Source organism: Chiloscyllium plagiosum, unplaced genomic scaffold (assembly GCF_037043375.1).
Source record: "Chiloscyllium plagiosum isolate Xiang-an unplaced genomic scaffold, Cpla_swu_hap1 HiC_scaffold_44, whole genome shotgun sequence".
In the NCBI taxonomy this organism is placed as follows: Eukaryota; Metazoa; Chordata; class Chondrichthyes; order Orectolobiformes; family Hemiscylliidae; genus Chiloscyllium; species Chiloscyllium plagiosum.
Genome location: NW_028270182.1, coordinates 19,009,664 through 19,030,712, shown reverse-complemented (window position 1 = coordinate 19,030,712; position 21,049 = coordinate 19,009,664). Strand labels below are relative to the sequence as shown.

Genomic DNA, 21,049 nt, shown 5'->3' with positions numbered 1-21,049 from the left:
GGAGCTTCCTGGGGAACGCCATTGGCCCTACCTGCCCCCAAAGGCAGGGGAAGCACCAAGGGGAAGAGATTGCCTAGTGGCGTTATTACTGGACTATTGACCAAGCTAATATACCAGGGATCCGGGTTCAACTCCCATCACAGGAAATGGTGGAATTTGAATTCAATAAATATCTCGAATTGACAATCTAAAGATCGTCATGAGTCGTGATAGTCTGATGGTCGTGAAAACCCATCTTGTTCACTAATTCTGCTCTCCTTCCTATCGGAAAGGAACTTGAAAGGGTTCAGAAAAGATTTACAAGGATCTTGCCAGGGTTCGAGCTACAGGGAGAGGCTGAACAGGCTGGGGCTGTTTTCCCTGGAGCGTCGGAGGCTGAGGGCTGACCTTATAGAGGTTTATAATATCATAAGGGGCATAGATAGGGTAAATAGACAAAGTCTCTTCCCTGGGGTGGGGGAGTCCAGAACTAGAGGGCAGAGGTTTAGGGTGAGAGGGGAAAGACCTAAGGGGCAACATTTTCATGCAGAGGGTGGTACGGGTGTGGAATGAGCTGCCAGAGGAAGTGGTGGAGGCTGGTACAATCGCAACATTTAAGAGGCATTTGGATGGGTATATGAATAGGAAGGGTTTGGAGGGATATGGGCCGGGTGCTGGCAGGTGGGATTAGATTGGGTTGGGATATCTGGTCAGCATGGACAGGTTGGACCGAAGGGTCTGTTTCCATGCTGTACATCTCTGACTATGATGCCCTTTAGGGAAGGAAACTGCCAACCTTAACTGGTCTGGCCTACATGTGACTCCAGACCCACAGCAATGTGGTTGACTGTCAAATGCCCTCTAGGTAACCACGGATGGTGAGCAATGCTCTCGTCCTGTGAATGAATAAATAAACCACCTACTTCCCCTCATCCCCTAACTGCTGTCATCCTGGCTTTCCGCAATGATTGAGTGTTTTTTGAGGAAGTAATGAAGAGGATTGAAGAAGGCAGAGCGGTGGATGTGATCTATATGGACGTCAGTAAGGTGTTCGACAAGGTTCCCCATGGGAGACTGGTTAGCAAGGTTAGACCACATGAAATACAAGGAGAGCTAGCTACTTGGATGCAGAACTGGCTTGAAGGTAGAAGACAGAGGGTGGTGGTGGGTTGCTTTTCAGACTGGAGGCCTGTGACCAGTGGTGAGTCACAGGGATCAGTGCTTTGTCCACTGATTTTCATCATTGATATAAATGATTTGGATGTGAACGTAAGAGGTGTAGTTAGTAAGTTTGCAGATGACACCAAAATTGGAGGTGTAGTGGACAGCGAAGAGGGTAAACTCAGGAGAACGAGACCTTGATCAGATGGGCTAATGGGCTGACGAGTGGCAGATGGAATTTAATTTAGATAAATGTGAGGTGCTCCATTTTGGAAAGACAGATCAGGGCAGGACTTTTACACTTAGCCATAGAACCCCAACCGTGTGAAAACAGGCCATTTGGCCCAACAAATCCACACTGATCCTCTGAAGAGTAATCCACCCAGACCCATTCCCCTCCCTTATTACTCGACATTTACCCCTGACTAATGCACCTAACCTCCACATCCCTGAACACTATGGGGCAATTTAGCATGATCAATTCACCCAAACCTGCATAGCTTTGGATTATGGGAGGAAACCGGAGCACCCGGTGGAAACCCACGCAGACATGGGGGAGAATGTGCAAATTCCACACAGGCAGTCGCCCGAGACTGGAATCCTTTCACTGTGCCTCGGTGCACGTGACAATAAATTCAATGCTAACCACTGAGGCACCGTGCCACCCTCTTAATGCTAAGGTCCTAGTGAGTTTTGCTGAACACAGAGACCTTGGAGTGCAGGTTCATAGCTCCTTGAAAGTGGAGTCGCAGGTTGGATAGTGAAGGTGGCATTTGGTATGCTTTCCTTTATTGGTCAGAGTATTGAGTACAAGGGTTGGGAGGTCATGTTGCGGCTGTATAGGATGTTGGTTCGGCCACTTTTGAATATTGCGTGCAATTCTGGTCACCCCGCTATCAGAATGATGTTGTGAAACTTGAAAGGGTTCAGAAAAGATTTACAAGGATGTTGCCAGGGTTGGAGGGTCTAAGCTATAGGGAGAGGCTGAACAGGCTGGGGCCGTTTTCCCTGGAGCGTCAGTAAGACATCCGACAAGTTCCTGAATGGTACACTCATACGTTTATGGAATGAGCTGCCAGAGGAAGTGGTGGGGACGGGGTACAATTACAGCATTTAAAAGGCATCCGGATGGGTATATGAAAAGGAAGGGTTTAAGAGGGATTCTGGGCCAGGTACTGGCAAATGGGACTCGATTAGGTTGGGATATCTAGTGAGCATGGGCGAGTTGGACCGAAGGGTCTGTTTCCGTGCTCTAAGGAATGCCATGAAGCGTCTCAGAGCAAGAACAGCTTGGAGAGTCTTCTTGCAGCAGAATGGGGAGGTCCATGGTAACTCAAAAAGAAAGAAAATGCCCACTGGCATCAGTCCCACTGCTTCACTGATAAAAATATTAAACACATCCTGAGTTTAGGCCCAAAGCCGGGAAGTCCCAGTTACCTGCAAGGTGACGGCAACTCCTGGTCGTGGTAAGGCACTGGAGCCAGGGACTCCTGGTTATTGGTGATGTGGCAGCACCAGGGGAGCTAGGGGCTCCTGGTTGCCGGGGGAGTATAGGTCCAACAATGAGACCAGGCCTCATTGGGCGGTGTTGGTGAGGTGGGCCCAGCTGAGAAGAGATGGCACCTGAGGAACAGTGACTCCAAACTCAGTGGGTCTGAGACAGGCACCGGTCGAGGTGGGGTGACAATGCAGGTGTCCCTGGTGAGCTGGCTCTGGGCCGAGGAGGCCTAACGTACACATTTATATTTGAGGCCTATTCTAAATTACACTGGATTGTGGCGATGGTTGGAGCTGTTCGCTGTATTTTACGGCATCGTTCACCATAAAATACAAGCGACAACAAATCACACATACCTCCCACCCTCAACCTCAAGAGCAGACAAACATCACCTTTACATCCATCATTGTTAGGTGACGTTATAACGCGACAAATCAACCACCTGCCCCATCATCCAACCTGATTACGGTCAATTTAGGATTTCACGTCTGGCCCATCGCCCTCGATTGCTTTTTGTGCTGGTCAAGCCCAAATCTCAAATAAATCTATTTTATCTCAGAATAAAAGTGTGAACACACCAGAGAGAGAGAGAGATTTTTATCTCTGAATAAAAATGTGAACACGAGAGAGAGACAGAGACAGAGAGAGAGAGCAGAAGCAATTTGCAAGAATGGTTCCAGAGATGAGAAACTTCAGCGGCAAGGACAGATTGAAAGAGCTGGGATTGTTCTCCCCAGAAAGACGACGTGCAAGAGGAGATCTGATAAAAAAGGTTTTCAAAGTAATGAGTGGGCCGGACAGACTGGGTAGGGAGACTCTGGTTCTGAGCGTAACAGAATGAGAGGAGCATCGATTTAAAGTGACATTCGAATAAAGTGAGGGTGATGACAGAAACTATTTTTCCTCACAGCGAGTTGTTAGGGTCTGGAACGCTCTGCCAGGAAACGTGATGGAGGCGGGTTCCAATGAGCCGTTCAAGAGGGCACTGGATGGTTATTGGATGGAAAGTGTGTGCAGGGAAAAGGAGACTCAGCTGGAGCTTGGGACTAGGCAGGAGAATGGTTGCAGCCACAAGGAAGAATGGTTTCTCCTTTGCTCCATGACGATTCTGTTATTCCACAGCTCAGGTTCCCCAGCTCCCTGCGGGAATTCCAAAGATTCCCACCGGTGTGAAACATCTCCTCATCGGCGTTCAAAATGGCCGATTCCCCATCCCGAGGTTGCAACCCACCTTTGTTCCAGAATCTCCAGCTACGGCTCGGGAAGGGGAATGGTTCCCATTTTGGTATCTCCCTCTCCGTCACTGAAGAGTTCAAAACTGTTGGACAAAGCAGATTGGCTTGGCACTAGTGGTGGCAAGGAGGGATCAAGTTGGGCCAACTTGTCTTCCTTCCAACGACGCCACCTGGTGACAGCACCAAGGAAGGGCTAGATGGTCGGGAGGCCCAGCTTTCAGAGGAGGCCCCATCGCCATAGCGAGGCCAGTGGGGAAGTGACCCTACCAGAGCGCTGGGTGATGCGGTATCCCTTGAGTCACGATCACGAGCGAGCAGACCATCCGCTTGCTCCCAGTGGGATCCTACTGTGCGGACATTGGGGGAGGTGGGGGGGTGGAGTGGGCAACCATCTCTCCCCCTCGGTCAGATTGCGATTGGTCATCCCACGGCCATTGGGGCCATCCTGATGGAGTGAACAGGAATGCTGATGGGGCCTGGCCAGGAATCTCACCAGGCCCGGGCTCTTGCGAGCTGCAAGAACATTCCGGAACCCGTCCAGCTGGGGCTGATGGTTACCTCAGGAGGAACGGCGTCTCCCTCGGATCTCTTATGTTTCGCAGCCCATCCCCAGGGGAGATGCTGACTTCCTCCAGGTGCCAGTCGGGAGCTTTCTGTCAGTTCCATTTTGAGCAAACAAAACCTGTTTGATTCAGCGTCGGTTGAGTGGAACAGGGGACGGTAACTTCCAGTCAAATTGGCATGATGCCAAAGAGGCTGCTTTATCACAGAGCCGGTCAGATCCTTAGCACATATCAACGGAGAATTGCTAATGGAATGCCTTCTGCTCGCTTGTGTTACCCACCCGTCCCCAGTTCACGACCCAATTCAATCTCTCTTCTCCGGCGATCACGACAAACTTAATTTAAAAAGGATTTGTTCCCTCTTGGGTAGCTTTTCCCAATCTATTGTGTGTGGGCATTTACATGAAGGAGGGTATGATCACAGATCATAGAATCCCTACAGCATGGAAACAGGCCATTCGGCCCAACAAGTCCACACCGACCCACCAAAGAGTAACCCACCCAGACCCATTCCCCCACCCTATCACTCTATATTTAACCTCTGATTAACACACCCAACCTACACATCCCTGAACACTGTGGGCAATTTAACATTTCCAATCCACCCTGACCTGCACGTCTTTGGATTGGGGGAGGAAACCCACGCAGACACGGGGAGAACGTGCAAACTCCACACAGACAGTCTCCAGAGGCTGGAGTCAGACCCGGGTCCCCGGTGCATTGAGACAGCGGTGCTAACCACCGAGCCTCCGTGCCACTAGAGAACTTGGAAAAATAAATAGTGATATCTTGGGGGGGGGGGGGGGGGAGAGAAAGAAAGTGTCCATATCACAGAGGGGGATGTGCTGGACATCTGAAAGCACAAAATCATAGAAATCCTGGGAGCTTATCAGGCATATTCCAGAACTTTGTGGGAAGCTGGAGAAGTGATTGCTGAGACCCTCGCGGAGGTATTTGTATCATTGCAGTCAAGGGAGGTGCCAAACGTCTTGAGGGTGGCTAATATGGTGTAATTATTTTAAAAAGTTGGCAAGGAAAAGCCAGGGAACTATAGACAAGTGAGCCTGACATCAGTGATGGGTAAGTTGTTGGAGGGAATTCTGAGGGGGCAGGATTTACATGTATTTGGAAAGGCAAGGACCGATTAGGGATAGTCAACATGGCTTTGTGCTCAATGCTCATGGTTTTATAAACCTCTATAAGGCCACCCCTCAGCCTCTGGTGCTCCAGGGAAAACAGCCCCAGCCTATTCAACCTCACCCTTTAGCTCAAACCATCCAATCCTAGCAATATCCTTTTAAATTCATGGGCGGCACGGTGGCTCAGTGGTTAGCACTGCTGCCTCACAGCACCACGGTCCCAGGTTCGATCCCAGCCTCAGGTGACTGTCTGTGTGGAGTTTGCACATTCTCCCTGTGTCTGTGTGGGTTTCCTCCGGGTGCTCTGGTTTCCTCCCACAGTCCAAAGATGTGCAGGTCAGGGTGGATTGGTCATGCTAAATTGCCCATTGTTTTAGGTGCATTAGTCAGGAGTAAATATTGGGAATGGGTCTGGGTGGGTTACTCTTCGGAGGATCGGTGTGGACTCATTGGGCTGAAAGGCCTGTTTCCACACTGTAGGGAATCTAATCTAATCTAAAAATCTTTTCTGAACCCTTTCAAGTTTCACAACATCTTTCCGATAGGAAGGAGACCAGAATTGCACGCAATATTCCAACAGTGGCCTAACCAATGTCCTGTACAGCTGCAACATGACCTCCCAACTCCTGTACTCAATACTCTGACCAATAAAGGAAAGCATACCAAACGCCTTCTTCACTATCCTATCTACCTGCGACTCCACTTTCAAGGAGCTATGAACCTGCATTCCAAGGGACACACACAGATGTGCACTGAGAGACGCAGACACAGAGACAGACTGAGACAGACACAGAGACAGACAGACAGCCAGGAAGACAATGCAGCAAGATTACAGCAATGGCCTTGACATCTTGATTGGATTGTCACTCTTTGCACTGAGTTTGGTTGAGGTTGGTTTATCGAGGACAGGACCTCTGTGAGACTCCCCATCTCTGAAGTGGGACCCAAGGTAACAATCGGTATTTTCAGCAAGGTCTTGGTTTTCTATCTGATCCAAAATGCCTCACCACCAACAGTGTGACATCATCAAACACGGTCCCTCTCAGTGGGGGCCTCTGACCCTCCGACAGTGCGGCGCTCCCTCGGCACCGACCGTCCGACAGTGCGGCGCTCCCTCGGCGCCGACCGTCCGACAGTGCGGCGCTCCCCCGGTGCCGACCCTCCGACAGTGCGGCGCTCCCTCAGCACTGACCCTCCGACAGTGCGGCACTCCCTCAGCACTGACCCTCTGACAGTGCGGCACTCCCCCGGCGCCGACCCTCCGACAGTGCGGCACTCCCTCGGCACTGATCCTCCGACAGTGCGGCGCTCTCTCGACGCCGACCCTCCGACAGTGCGGCACTCCCTCAGCACTGACCCTCCGACAGTGCAGCGCTCCCTCGGTACTGACCCTCTGACAGTGCGGCACTCCCTCAGCACTGACCCTCTGACAGTGCGGCACTCCCTCAGCACTGACCCTCCGACAGTGCAGCACTCCCTCAGCACTGACCCTCTGACAGTGCGGCACTCCCTCAGCACTGATCCCATGACAGTGCTGCACTCCCTCAGCACTGACCCTCTGACAGTGCGGCACTCCCTCAGCACTGACCCCCTGACAGTGCTGCACTCCCTCAGTACTGACCCTCTGACAGTGCGGCACTCCCTCAGCACTGACCCCCTGACAGTGCTGCACTCCCTCAGCACTGACCCTCTGACAGTGCGGCACTCCCTCAGCACTGACCCTCTGACAGTGCGGCGCTCCCTCAGCACTGACCCACTGACAGTGCAGCACTCCCTCAGTACTGACCCACTGACAGTGCAGCACTCCCTCAGTACTGACCCTCTAGACAGTGTGCACTCCCTCAGCACTGACACTCTCACAGTGCGGCGCTCCCTCAGCACTGACCCTCTGACAGTGCGGTGCTCCCTCAGCACCGACCCTCCGACAGTGCGGCGCTCCCCCGGCACCGACCCTCCGACAGTGCGGCGCTCCCTCAGCACCGACCCTCCGACAGTGCGCCGCTCCCTCGGTGCCGACCCCATGACAGTCCCTCTGCACCAACCCACTCCCTTCCATCAAATAAATATTTTTTGGTCATTTCTATGTTGCATCTAGTGCCCATCGCAATTATCCTCGAATATAACTGCACAGGCTTGCACAGCCTTTCCAGAGGGGAACCAACAATCAATTCCATTGCTGTGTGACTGGAGTCACATGGCGGCCAAACCAGGTAAGTCGAGCAGATTGCTTCCCCAGAAAGGACACGAACAAAAAGATAAGTTTTTTTTAAAACAACTGACAATTAGATTTCTGACGTGAGATTATTTGTTGAATTCAAATTCCACAATTTGTTATGGTGAGTTTTAAACTCAGATCCTAAGATCTGAATCCTGTATTTCTGGATTAAACGGTTGAGTGATCCTAACATTCAGATATCAACTCTCCCATCTATTGTGAGTGATGTCAACCCCTTCAGTCTCCTTCCCTCCCTCTCTGCGTGCATCACACCCAGAGCTTTGTTCCAACAGTGCTTTCTGAACAGGATTTTAAGATTCACGTACATGTATTAACTTGCAGAGTCCAACAGCAAGAGTGAAACAATCATATCTGCAATTCGTTTCAGCCTCTCAGATAAAACATCTGAGGTTGCTCTGCAGGTCTGATTTCCCTCCCTAACTTGGGAAATCTTTCCCTCGCCCATTCTTTGCCTAAATGCCGTCTTTTGAAAATTCTCCCTCAGTCTGCTCCCACCTTCATTAGGGGTTCGGGTTCGAGTTAGGGGATTTATTCCAGAGCACAGGAAATTGCTTTGGAAATTAAAATTCCTCTCGCTTCCCTTCTGGAGTAAATCTTCTTTCCTGTCCTCACTCCACCCTGGGCGACCCATCTTTCGGTGCGTGGCTCTCATCATTTCCCGTTTATTCACAGGAAACAGGGATGGCGGACTGCCCCAGAAAAAGCTGCCCCAAGTAAACAGACCGTGGTAAGACTGATCCACAATTACACAGTGGCTCAGTGGTTAGCAGAAGTGATTGCTGGGCCCCTTGCTGAGATATTTGTATCAGCGATAGTCACGGGTGAGGGGTACCGGAAGACTGGAGGTTGGCAAACTGTTTAAGAAAGATGGTAAGGACAAGCCAGGGAACTATAGACCGGTGAGCTTGACCTCGGTGGTGGGCAAGTTGTTGGAGGGAATCCTGAGGGACAGGATGTACATGATTTTGGAAAGGCAAGGACTGATTAGAGATAGCCAACATGGCTTTGTGTGTGGGAAATCATGTCTCACAAACTTGATTGAGTTTTTTGAAGAAATAACAAAGAGGACTGATGAGGGCAGAGCAGTAGATGTGATCTATATGGACTTCAGTAAGGCGTTCGACAAGGTTCCCCACGGGAGACTGATTAGCAAGGTTAGATCTTATGGAATACAGGGAGAACTAGTCATTTGGATACAGAACTGGCTCAAAGGTGGAAGACAGAGGGTGATGGTGGAGGGTTGTTTTTCAGACTGGAGGCCTGTGACCAGTGGAGTGCCACAAGGATCGGTGCTGGGTCCTCTACTTTTTGTCATTTACATAAATGATTTGGATGTGAGCATAAGAGGTATGGTTAGTAAGTTTGCAGATGACACCAAAATTGGAAAAGGACAGCAAAAATATTACCTCAGATTACAACAGGATCTTGATCAGATGGGCCAGTGCACAGAGGAATGCTGGATGGTGTTTAATTTTGATAAATGTGAGGTGATGCATTTTGGGAAAGCAAGTCTTAACAGGACTTATACACTTAATGGTGAGGTCCTAGGGAGTGTTGCTGAACAAAGAGACCTTGGAGTGCAGGTTCATAGCTCCTTGAAAGTGGAGTCGCAGGTAGATAGGATAGTGAAGGAGGCGTTTGGTATGCTTTCCTTTATTGGTCAGAGTATTGAGTACAGGAGTTGGGAGGTCATGTTGCGGCTGTACAGGACATTGGTTAGGCCACTGTTGGAATATTGCGTGCAATTCTGGTCTCCTTCCTATTGGAAGGATGTTGTGAAACTTGAAAGGGTTCAGAAAAGATTTACAAGGATGTTGCCAGGGTTGGAGGATTTGAGCTACAGGGAGAGGCTGAACAGGCTGGGGCTGTTTTCCCTGGAGCGTCGCAGGCTGAGGGGTGACCTTATAGAGGTTTATAAAATCATGAGGTGCATGGATATGATAAATAGACAAAGTATTTTCCCTGGGGTCAGGGAGTCCAGAACGAGAGGGCATGGGTTTTGGGTGAGAGGGGAAAGATATAAGAGAGACCTAAGGGGCAACTTTTTCACGCAGAGGGTGGTACTGTATGGAATCAGCTGCCAGAGGAAGTGGTGGAGGCTGGTACAATTGCAACATTTAAAAGGCATCTGGATAGGTATACGAATAGGAAGGGTTTGGAGGGATATGGGCCGGGTGCTGGCATGTGGGACTAGATTGGGTTAGGATATCTGATCAGCATGGATGAGTTGGACTGAAGGGTGTGTTTCCATGCTGTACATCTCTATGACACTGTTACCTCACAGCAGTAAGGACCTGGGTTCGATTCCAGCTCGGGCAACTGTCTGTGTGGAGTTTGTACATTCTCCCCGAGTCTGTGTGGGTTTCCTCTGGGTGCTGCAGTTTCCTCAAACAATCCAAAGATGTGCAGGTCAGGGTGAAGTGGACATACTAAATTGCCCCATCGTGTTCAGGGATGTGTAGATTAGGTGCATTAGTCAGGGATAACTGTAGAGTAATAGGGTCAGGAGAATGGGTCTAGGTGGGTTACTCTTCAGAGGGTCGGTGTGGACTTGTTGGGCTGAATGGCCTGTTTCCACCCGGTAGGAATTGTATGAATTGCTCTGAGACTGTCGTGAGGGGAGACAATGACCGTTTTTGTGTTTTGACTTCACAGCAGAAGTGGAAAGGGGTTTTCCTGTTCCCTGGAGGAGCTCCCTGGGTGTAGCTGGAACAAACAGAGTCAGCTTTCCAAGAGCAAACACGTCTCAAACCCACTCCAACGCTCCACTCGACAGGCCATCAGGTGGAGGCTGCTGATCAATGGGGATGGCGATGCTTTCCCGGGTCGAATAGCTCTCAGCAAGCTCAGAAGTCGGGGAGGCCAGAGAACTGTTGGTCATTCAGCCTTCCAGTCAAGGCAAGACAGAGAGAGGGAGAGAGAGAGAGAGAGTGCGAGAGAGCGAAGTTAGTGCCTGAAACCTCCCCCCCCGCCCCCAGCTCGGCACGGAAATGGAACTCAGACAAAACTGACAAACAAGGAGCCTCCTCCCACAGCCCAGTTTCCCCTGAACGCTCACCTCGTTCAGCACATCAACAAAGCTCAAAGGCCTGTGACCCGCGTGATTCACAGCAGATTCTTTCCTACACTCACTCTCACTCTCTCAGGGTACCCCAGCTTTCATTTACATTTCTTTACTGCCTCACTCTTTTCCAAATCCCTGTCCCCTCACCCTCCCCCTACACCCCCTCCCTGTCCCTGTCCCCTCACCCTCCCCCTACACCCCCTCCCTGTCCCTGTCCCCTCACCCTCCCCCTACACCCCCTACCTGTCCCTGTCCCCTCACCCTCCCCCTACACCCCCTCCCTGTCCCTGTCCCCTCACCCTCCCCCTACACCCCCTCCCTGTCCCCTCACCCTCCCCTACACCCCCTCCCTGTCCCTGTCCCCTCACCCTCCCCCTACACCCCCTCCCTGTCCCTGTCCCCTCACCCTCCCCCTACACCCCCTCCCTGTCTCCTCCCCCAGCCCCTACACCCCCTCCCTGTCCCCTCCTCCGGCCCCTACAGCCCCTCCCTGTCCCTGTCCCCTCCCCCTACACCCCCTCCCTGTCCCTGTCCCCTCCCCCTACACCCCCTCCCTGTCCCTGTCCCCTCACCCTCCCCCTACACCCCCTCCCTGTCTCTGTCCCCTCCCCCTACACCCCCTCCCTGTCCCTGTTCCCTCCCCCTACACCCCCTCCCTGTCCCTGTCCCCTCCCCCTACACCCCCTCCCTGTCCCCTCACCCTCCCCCTACACCCCCTCCCTGTCCCTGTCCCCTCACCCTCCCCCTACACCCCCTCCCTGTCCCCTCCCCCTACACCCCCTCCCTGTCCCCTCCCCCTACACCCCCTCCCTGTCCCTGTCCCCTCCCCCTACACCCCCTCCCTGTCCCTGTCCCCTCCCCCTACACCCCCTCCCTGTCTCTGTCCCCTCCCCCTACACCCCCTCCCTGTCCCTGTCCCCTCCCCCTACACCCCCTCCCTGTCCCTGTCCCCTCCCCCTACACCCCCTCCCTGTCCCTGTCCCCTCCCCCTACACCCACTCCCTGTCCCTGTCCCCTCCCCCTACACCCCCTCCCTGTCCCTGTCCCCTCCCCCTACACCCCCTCCCTGTCCCTGTCCCCTCCCCCTACACCCCCTCCCTGTCCCTGTCCCCTCCCCCTACACCCCCTCCCTGTCCCTGTCCCTGTCCCCTCCCCCTACACCCCCTCCCTGTCCCTGTCCCCTCCCCCTACACCCCCTCCTTGTCCCTGTCCCCTCCCCCTACACCCCCTCCTTGTCCCTGTCCCCTCCCCCGGCCCCCTACACGCCTTCCCTGTCCCCTCCTCCGGCCCCTACACCCCCTCCCTGTCCCTGTCCCCTTCCCGTCCCTGTCCCCTTTCCCGGCCCCTACACCCCCTCCCTGTCCCTGTCCCCTCCCCCGGCCCCTACACCCTCTCCCTGTCCCTGTCCCCTTCCCCTTCCCCGGCCCCTACACCCCTTCCCTGGCCCCTACACCCCTTTCCCTACACCCCTTCCCTATCCACTTCCCCAGCCCCTACACCCCCTCCCTGTCCCTGTCCCTGTCCCCTCCCCCGGCCCCTACACTCCCTCCCTATCCCCTCCTCCAACCCCTACACCCCCTCCCTATCTCTGTAGCCTCCTCCAGCCCCTACATCCCTCCCTATCACCCTGCCACTGACGCTGGTCTGGATCCCAACCTCTGGAATACCCTTCCCCTAAAACTGCTACTGCTTTCTGCTCCTGAAATGCTCATTCACCTCCTGAGACCCGCTCTTGGCTGGCGGGGGATTTGACTTTGACCTGCAGCTCCAGAAGGGGGGGCAGGAAACTGCTGCTACATAAATGCAAAACGATGTTGTTGAACACTGCAGCTAAATTTAAAAATAAAACTCGCTCCCAATCTCGCTGGGATTAAAACAGGGGCACACAGAAGTTCAATCGCCCTTTGTAAACCCTGTGAAGAGGGAGCCACTCCTTGCATTCCCCAGTAAGTTACTCACTTGAATTAATTCCAGGAAGCTGGAGATTCCCGTTAAAAGCGGCTGGGCCAGGAAAACACAGGGAGAAATCCCTCGCCAGGATTTCCCCCTTCAATTAGCCCAGGGTCGCGCTCACTCCCCTCGAACTGAGGACTGACTTCAGGCTGGCACAGAGAGGAGGGGCACAACAACTGGGACAGCATCCAAACTCCGCCTGAAAACCGAGCCTCCCTGAAAGGGGAAAAGCAAAACACTAGGACAACGCCTGCGAACACACACACACACACACAGAGAGAGAGAGCTGGAAGAGATTTAAAGCAACACTCCACTCCCGGCCTTGAAAGGAAGGCACCCTGCAGCAACTTTTTAAGGAGCCCCCCCTTGGGGAATATTTAAAGGGAGAATTTTTGCTTTGAAAGCCACTAGGTATATAAAGTAGATACTTTCTGGCACACTGAGTCGTGATGTGGAGATCCCAGTGCTGGACAAAGTTAAAAATTACAGGTTACAGACCAACAGGTTGATTTGGTTAAAAATCACACAACACCAGGTTACAGTCCAACAGGTTGATTTGGTTAAAAATCACACAACACCAGGTTATAGACCAACAGGTTTCTTTGGTTAAAAATCACACAACACCAGGTTACAGACCAACAGGTTTCTTTGGTTAAAAATCACACAGCACCAGGTTATAGACCAACAGGTTTCTTTGGTTAAAAATCACACAACACCAGGTTACAGACCAACAGGTTTATTTGGTTAAAAAACACACACCAGGTCCAACAGGTTAATTGGAAGCACTAGCTTTCGGAGCACTGCTCCTTCATCGGGGATTCCAAACAAACCTGTTGAACTATGACCTGGTGCTGTGTGATTTTTACCTTTGTCCACCTCAGTCCAACACCAGCCTACACCAAATTAGGTTTATTTGGAGGCACTAGCTTTCGGAGCGCTGCTCCTTCACCACATGGTTGTGGAGCACAACCATAAGACACGGACTTTACAGCACCATGGCTACAAAGTCATGGATTGTAATATCAATCAAATTTCGCTTAAGTCTCTCACCTTTTAGAATGACCATGTTAGTTTCGGTTCCTTTGTACGTAAAGCCCAGAACCTTTTAAAAGTCACGTTGTTCACACCTTCAATGCATCATCTGGGCTGAGAACACATGTATTGTTAAAAGCTATCCTCAGAATGTAACTTTTAAAAATGTTCTACGGTTTACATATGAGGGATGAGCCAGCAAAGGATAAAATAAAAGTGAATTGAATGAATGAAAAATCGAAGACTTCCTTTCTCCTCAGTGCAAGATAGCAGGCGATGACACATCCCTCCCAGATCATCTCAATGCCTTCTATGCTCGCTTTGAGCGGAATTTCGGCGGAGAGGTAAACACCTATTCCGACAAGTCCTGACGAACCTATCCCAACAGTCACTGCATCAGAGGTCAGATCAGTTTTCCTTTGTGTGAATCCAAGGAAAGTGATGGGACCAGACGGAGTACCGGGCCGTGCACTCAGAGCATGTGCAGATCAACTGGCAGAGGGTCTTCTCAGACATCTTCAACCTCTCCCTGCAGCAGGCCACTGTCCCTGCCTGTTTCAGGAAGGCCACCATCATCCCTGTGTCTAAGAAGGTTCATGCAGCATGTCTCAATGACTACCGCCCAGTGGCCCTAACTTCAGTGGTCATGAAGTGCTTTGAAAGGCTGGTCATGGCATTAATCAACTCCAGCCTCCCCACTACATTTGACCCACTCCAATTCGGACCAACAGATCCACATCAGATGCCATATCACTTGCCCATCACTCCTCCCTAGAACATCTTGAGACCAAGAACAGCTATGTAAGAATCCTACTCATTGACTACAGTTCAGCCTCCAACACTATTATCCCCTCGAGACTGATTACTAAACTTAGTGATCTCGGACTAAGCCCTACTCTCTGAAAATGGATCCTCAGTTTCCTGACCCACAGGCCGCAATCAGTGAAGACTGAGGACAAGATTTCATCCTCACTAACACTCAACACTGGGAGGCCCCCAGGGGTGCGTACTCAGCCCCCTACTGTACTCACTGTAAACCCATTACTGAGTCGCCAAATACCAGACTAATGCCATTTACAAGTTCGCTGATGACACCACCATAGTCGGTCGAATCTCTGATGGTGACAAAACAGACTACAGACCTGGAAAAATGGTGAAAGACCTGGAAAAATGGTGCACTGTGAACAACCTAGCTCTCAATGCCAGCAAAACCAAGGAACTCATTATTGACTTTCGGTGGGATGTTACTCATGCCCCCCTACACATTAACAGCAGAGAGGTGGGACAAGAGGAGAGTGTCAAGCTCCTGGGAGCGGTCATCCACAACAAGCTTTCTTGGACTCTTCATGTGAATGCACTGGTTACAAAGGCCCAACAACGTCTCTCCTTCTTCAGGCAGCTGAGGTAATTTGGCATGACGGTGAATACCCTTTGCCAACTTTTATAGGTGTGCCATCGAGAGTGTTCTGTCTGGATGTATCACTACCTGGTGTGGCAACTGTACCATTCAGGATCGCAGATGGCTACAGAGAGTGGTGAACCCAGCCTGGACAATCACAAAGGCCAACCTCCCATCTATAGAATCCATCTACCAGGCCCGCTGTCAGGGAAAGGCCGCCAGCATTCTCAAAGATCCATCCCACCCTGGCAATGTTTTTCTACAACCTCTACCATCGGGGAGAAGGTACAGAAGCCTGAACACACGCACCACCCGGTTTCACAACAGTTTCTACCCGACTGTTAGAATACTGAATGGACTCTCAAACTCTTAACATTCGCCTGTCCCTGTGTTTTCGTTTTTGCCGCTGTTTACCTATTATTTACTGATCTATGTTACTTAACTCTGTGATCGGCCTGTATTGCTCACAAGACAAAGCTTTCCACTGTGCCTTGGTACACGTGACAATAAATTCAATTCAGTTCAATTCCTGCAGACTTCATTAACCGAAGTGCGACCCCTCGTATGCCGTGGCGTGATATCGGTGTGGTTGTCCATGGTGGGGCAGCACGGGGCGTGGTAAGGCATTTCATACAACGATGGAACTTCACCAAAGTCAGATTGCCATGGCAACAGGAAGGCCACGCGTGATTTATTTTGTCCGACACTGACACAGAATCTGTTTGTCAAATTTGCTCGAAATGTTGTTCACCCAATCCCATTTTTCCCTCAACCTGCAGAGCCTCCCAATTTCCCAGACTAACATCCTTACCCTTCCATCGAAGTCCCAGCAGGCTCTTGTCCAGCCCAGTATTGGCAACCTCCTCCCTCCCTCTCTCTGTCAACTCTGGCCTTGTGGCTGTCCCCCTCCCTCCCACCCTGATTCCCACTGCTCCCATTGGTGGCTGTGCCTTCAGCTGACTAGGCCCTGAGCTCTGACATTCCCTCCTGAAACCTCTGCACCTCGCTGACTGTTCAATATCATGAGCTGGACACAGTAGATAGCGAGAAGCTGTTCCCACTTGGTAAAAGAACAAGAATGGGAGGGGCAGAGATTGAAAGAGATGTGCAAACGAAACAGCGGTGATATGAGAGAAAACGTTTTCACCCAATGAGTAAAGAACAGCAGAGCCCAGGAACGGGCCTGTTGGCCCAGTCAGCCTCCCCTCTGACACATGAGGCCTTTCTAACCTTTTGCCTGGACACGGTCCTTTCCCTCTATCCCCTGCCGAATCATATATTTGTCAAGATGCCTCTGAAACATTTATTATTGTATCTGCTTCTGCTACCCCCTCTGGCACTTACCATCCTCTGTGTGAAATAAAACCTGCTCTCACATCTCCTTTAAACTTACCCCCGTTTTATCTTAAACCTACGTCCTCTCGTAACTGGCATTTCTATCCTGGGGAAAAACACTCCAGCTTCCCATTCTACCCATAATTTCCGTAAATTTCCATCATGTCGTCCCCCGTCCTTTGATGTTCAAGTGAGAACAGATCACATTTGTCGGGTCTCTCCCCGTAGCTAACACCCTCCAAACTAGGCAACATCCTGGCACACCGTTTCTGTACCCTCTCCAGAGACTCCACGTCCTTCTGGTAGTGTGGTGACCAGAACTGGGCACAATATTCCAAATGTGGCTGAACAACAGCTGCGATATGAGTTACCAATTTTTAAACGCTACCCTGACTGATCAAGGCAAGCGTGCCATCTGCCTTCTCCATTTGCGTTGCCATTTTCAGGGAACTCTGGACCTGTACGCCTAGTTCCCTCTGTATGTTGATTCTACTCTGAGTTCTGCCATTGTACATCCCTCCTGCCAAAATGCATAATTTCACATTTGTCCAGATTAAACTTGCTTTGGCGTGGCACGGTGCTTCAGAGGTTAGCACTGCTGCCTCACAGCACCAGGGTCCCAGGTTCGATTCCAGCCTTGGGCCACTGTCGTGTGGAGTTTGCACATTCTCCCCGTTTCTGTGTGGGTTTCCTCTGGGTGCTCCAGTTTCCTCCCACAGTCCAAAGATATGCAGGTTAGGGTGAATTGGCCGTGCTAAATTACCCATAGCGTGAGGTGCATTAGTCAGAGGGAAGTGAGTCTGGGTAGGTTACTCTTTGGAGGGTTTGTGTGGACTTGTTGGGCCGAAGGACCTGTTTCCACACTGTAGGGAATCTAATCCAAACTCCATCTGCCACTTCTCTGCCCTAGCCTCCAGCTTATTGAGATCCTCTTGAATCCTCTGGCAATCCTCCTCGCTATCTACAGCTCCCCCCAGTCTTTGTGTCATCCACTAGCTTTCTAATCAGGCCACTTACATTCCCCTCCAAATCATTGACATATATTACAGACCACAAGGGTCCCAGCACTGATCCCTGCGGAATACCGTCAGTCACAGATCTTCAATCAGAAAAGTTCCCTTCCACCGCTACACTCTGTTTTCTATAGCTAAGCCATATCCACAACTTTAAGCGCATTTAAATGGTCATTGGATAAACATATGGACGAAAATGGAATAGTGTAGGTTAGATGGGCTTCAGATTGGTTTCACAGGTCAGCACAACATTGAGGGCTGAAGGGCCTGTCCTGTGCTGTAATGATCTATGTTCTATCTCCCCAGTGCATTGTGGATCCCATGTGACTTCACCTTCTGTGTCACCCTGACATGGAGGGCCTTGTCAAAGGGCCCGCTAACATCGACGTAGACAACATCAGCCGCCCTGCCCTCATCAACCGTCTTCCTCACTTTCTCAAAAAAACCCAACACGTTTGTGAAACACAATCCTCCCCACACAAAGCCTGTCGCTAATAAGTCCATGCTTTTCAAATGTGAGGAAATCCTAATCCCTAAGAATATTCACCAATAATTTCCCTACCACTGACAGAAGATTGACTTGCCTGTAATTTCCCAGGTTATCCCTGCTGTCTTTCTTAAACAGCATTGGCTATTCTCCAGGCACCTCTCCTGTGACTGAAGAGGATACAAAGATTTCATACAGGGCCCCAGCAAGTTCCTCACCTGCCTCCCTCTGCATTCTGGGTTAGATCTCATCAGGTCTACCTTAATGCTCTTCAAAACACCCAACACCACTACCAATTTTAAATTGACATATCCCAGAAAAGCAACAAAATCCTCCCTGGACTCACCGTCCATCATAAGCTCCCCCTTTTGTGACGACCGATGCAGTGTATTTGTTAAGGATTCACCCATTTCTGGCTCCATGCTTACATTTCCTCTTTTATCCTTGAATGGACCTACCCTTTCCAGAACTACCCTCTGGCTCCTTATATATGGATAAGACACTTCGGGATTTTCCTTAATCCTGTTTGCTAAAGGCAAGTCATGGCCCCTTTTATCCCTCCAAATTCCTTGTTTGAGTCCTTTCCTGCTATCCTTGCATTTTTCGAGGGCTCTGTCTCTCTTTAGTTTGTGTATACTTCCCTTTTTCTATTGGACTCAGCTCTCAAATTCTCTTGTCATCCAAAGTTCCCAAATCTCACCAGTCTTATCCTCCATTTTCACAGGAACGTGTTGGTCCTCAACTCTAATTGACTGACCTTTAAAAGATTCCTACTTGCCAGATGTGGGGGATTTCCCCTCAAACAGCTGCCCCAATCTACATTCCCCAGTTCTTGCCGATACTGTGTTCATTCGCCATCCCCTAATTTAATACTTTCACCCAAGGACTACTCTTATCCTTATCCATAAATAACTTAAAACTTACAGAATTATGGTCACTGTTCCCGAAATGCTCCCCTACTGAGACTTCAACCACTTGGCCGGACTCATTCCCCAATCCCAGGTCTCACATGTCCCCTTCCTGAGTTGGACTATTCACATATTGTTTCAAAAAACCATCCTGGACACACCAAACAACTTAACCCTCATCTAAGTCCTAGTCAATATACAGGAAGTTAAAATCAGAAAAACCTGTGGTTTTCACATTTTCCATAATCTAGCCACATATCTATTCCTCTATCTCCTGCTGGCTGTTGGGAAGCCTGTAGTACAATCCCTTCAAAGTGATTGCATCCTTCCTGTTCCTGAGCTCTACCCATAAGGCCTTGCTGGATGAGCCGTCCAAGATGTCCTCCCTCAGCACAGCTGTAATATTCTCCCTTATCATAATGCAACTCCCCTCTCTCTTTTATATGTCTATCACACCTAAAACATTGATATCCCAGAACGCTAAGCTGGCCAGTCTTGTACCTCTCTCAGCAAAGACTCTCAAAGCTACAACATCATAGTTACATGTATTAATCCAAACTCAAAGTTAATTTTCATTACCCGTCCTACTCCTCATATGAAAACAAATACACCTCAGAGCGCCAGTCATTCAGTAACCTCTCCCTGTCTCATAGCCTTTGTCTTAGACTCCTCCTTGGTCATTTTACTTGCTGAGCCACTGCTCTGGTTCCAGCCCCCTGCCCACACTTGTTTAAACACGCCCAAGTGGCACGAGCAAGCTCCCTGTCGGAATATCGCTGCCCCTCTAGTTTAGGTACAAACCATCCTTTTGTGTCCCACCTACTCTAGATGATCTCCCAATGGTCCACACACCTGAAGCCCTCCCTCCCCACATCAGCCCTTTCGCCATCTATGTGACTGTACTGTCTTCCTATTCCTAGCCTCACTGACATGTGGCACAGGAAGCAATCCTGAGATTATACCCTCAAGGTCCTGCTTTTCAACTTCCTGAACTCCCTTTGCAGGACCTCATCTCTCTTTCTGCCCATGGTCATTAGGATCAAAACAGATCTCAACCTTTGCTGCTGAAATATGCAGAATATCCTGTGTCTGCTCAGTGATATCCTTGATCCTGGCATCAGGGAGGCAACACACCATTCCAGGGAATCACTTGTAGCCATAGAAACACCAATCTGTGCCCCTCCCACTAAGTGCTATCACACTTATGTGAATCTGTAATTCACTCTCTCTTCTCCTTCAAGATGTTCCTTGAATCCTTCCTCCTTGAGTTTTTGGTCACTTCTCTCACACAACCTCATGCTGATAAAAAGAGGCTTGATATTTGATGTTTCTCATGTCGGCCAATGGGCTGAGGAGTGGCAAATGGGATTTAATTTAGATAAACGTGAGGTGCTGCATTTTGGAAAGGCAAATCAGGGCAGGACTTATACACTTAATGGTAAGGTTCTGGGCAGGGGTGCTGAACAAAGAGACCTTGGAGTGCAGGTTCATAGCTCCTTGAAAGCGGTTTTCTCAGGTAGATAGGATAGTGAAGAAGGCATCCAGTCAGCTTTCCTTTATTGGTCAGAGCACTGAGTACAGAAGTTGGGAGGTCATGTTGGTTCGGAAACTTGGAATATTGCGTGCAATTCTGGCCTCCTTCCTTTCAGAAAGATGTTGTGAAACTTAAAAGGGTTCAGGAAAGATTTACAAGAACGTTGCCAGGGTTGGAGGATTTGCGCTATAGGGAGAGGCTGAATAAGCTGGGGCTGTTTTCCCTGGAGCATCAGAGGCTGAGGGGTGACCTTGTAGAGTTTTCTAAAATCATGAGGGGCACAGATAGGCGAAATAGACCAGGCCTTTTCCCTGGGTTCAGAGAGTCCAGAACTAGAGGGCATAAGTTTAGGGTGAGAGGGGAAAGATTTAAAAGGGACCTAAGGGTGCAACTTTTTCATGCAGAGGGTGGTGCGTGTATGGAATGAACTGCCAGAGGAAGTGGTGGTGGCTGGTACAATTACAGCATTTAAAAGGCATCTGGATGGGTATATGAATAGGAAGGGTTTAAAGG

At 50.4% G+C, this 21,049-nt stretch overlaps 1 protein-coding gene across 2 annotated transcripts in view; it reads right to left on the bottom strand.

Annotated features, from left to right (window-relative positions):
* LOC122544415 (phospholipase D2-like) overlaps positions 1-13,033 on the bottom strand; it is a 111,842-nt gene extending 98,809 nt beyond the window's left edge. The window contains exon 1 of one of the 2 annotated variants that reach the window (XM_087983039.1): positions 12,835-13,033. The gene's annotated coding sequence lies outside the window, so the exon portion shown is untranslated. Of the gene's footprint in view, positions 1-10,869; positions 10,951-12,834 lie in introns of those variants that run through there. The other variant, XM_087983040.1, reaches the window with a different exon arrangement.
* Positions 13,034-21,049: the final 8,016 nt, after the last annotated feature.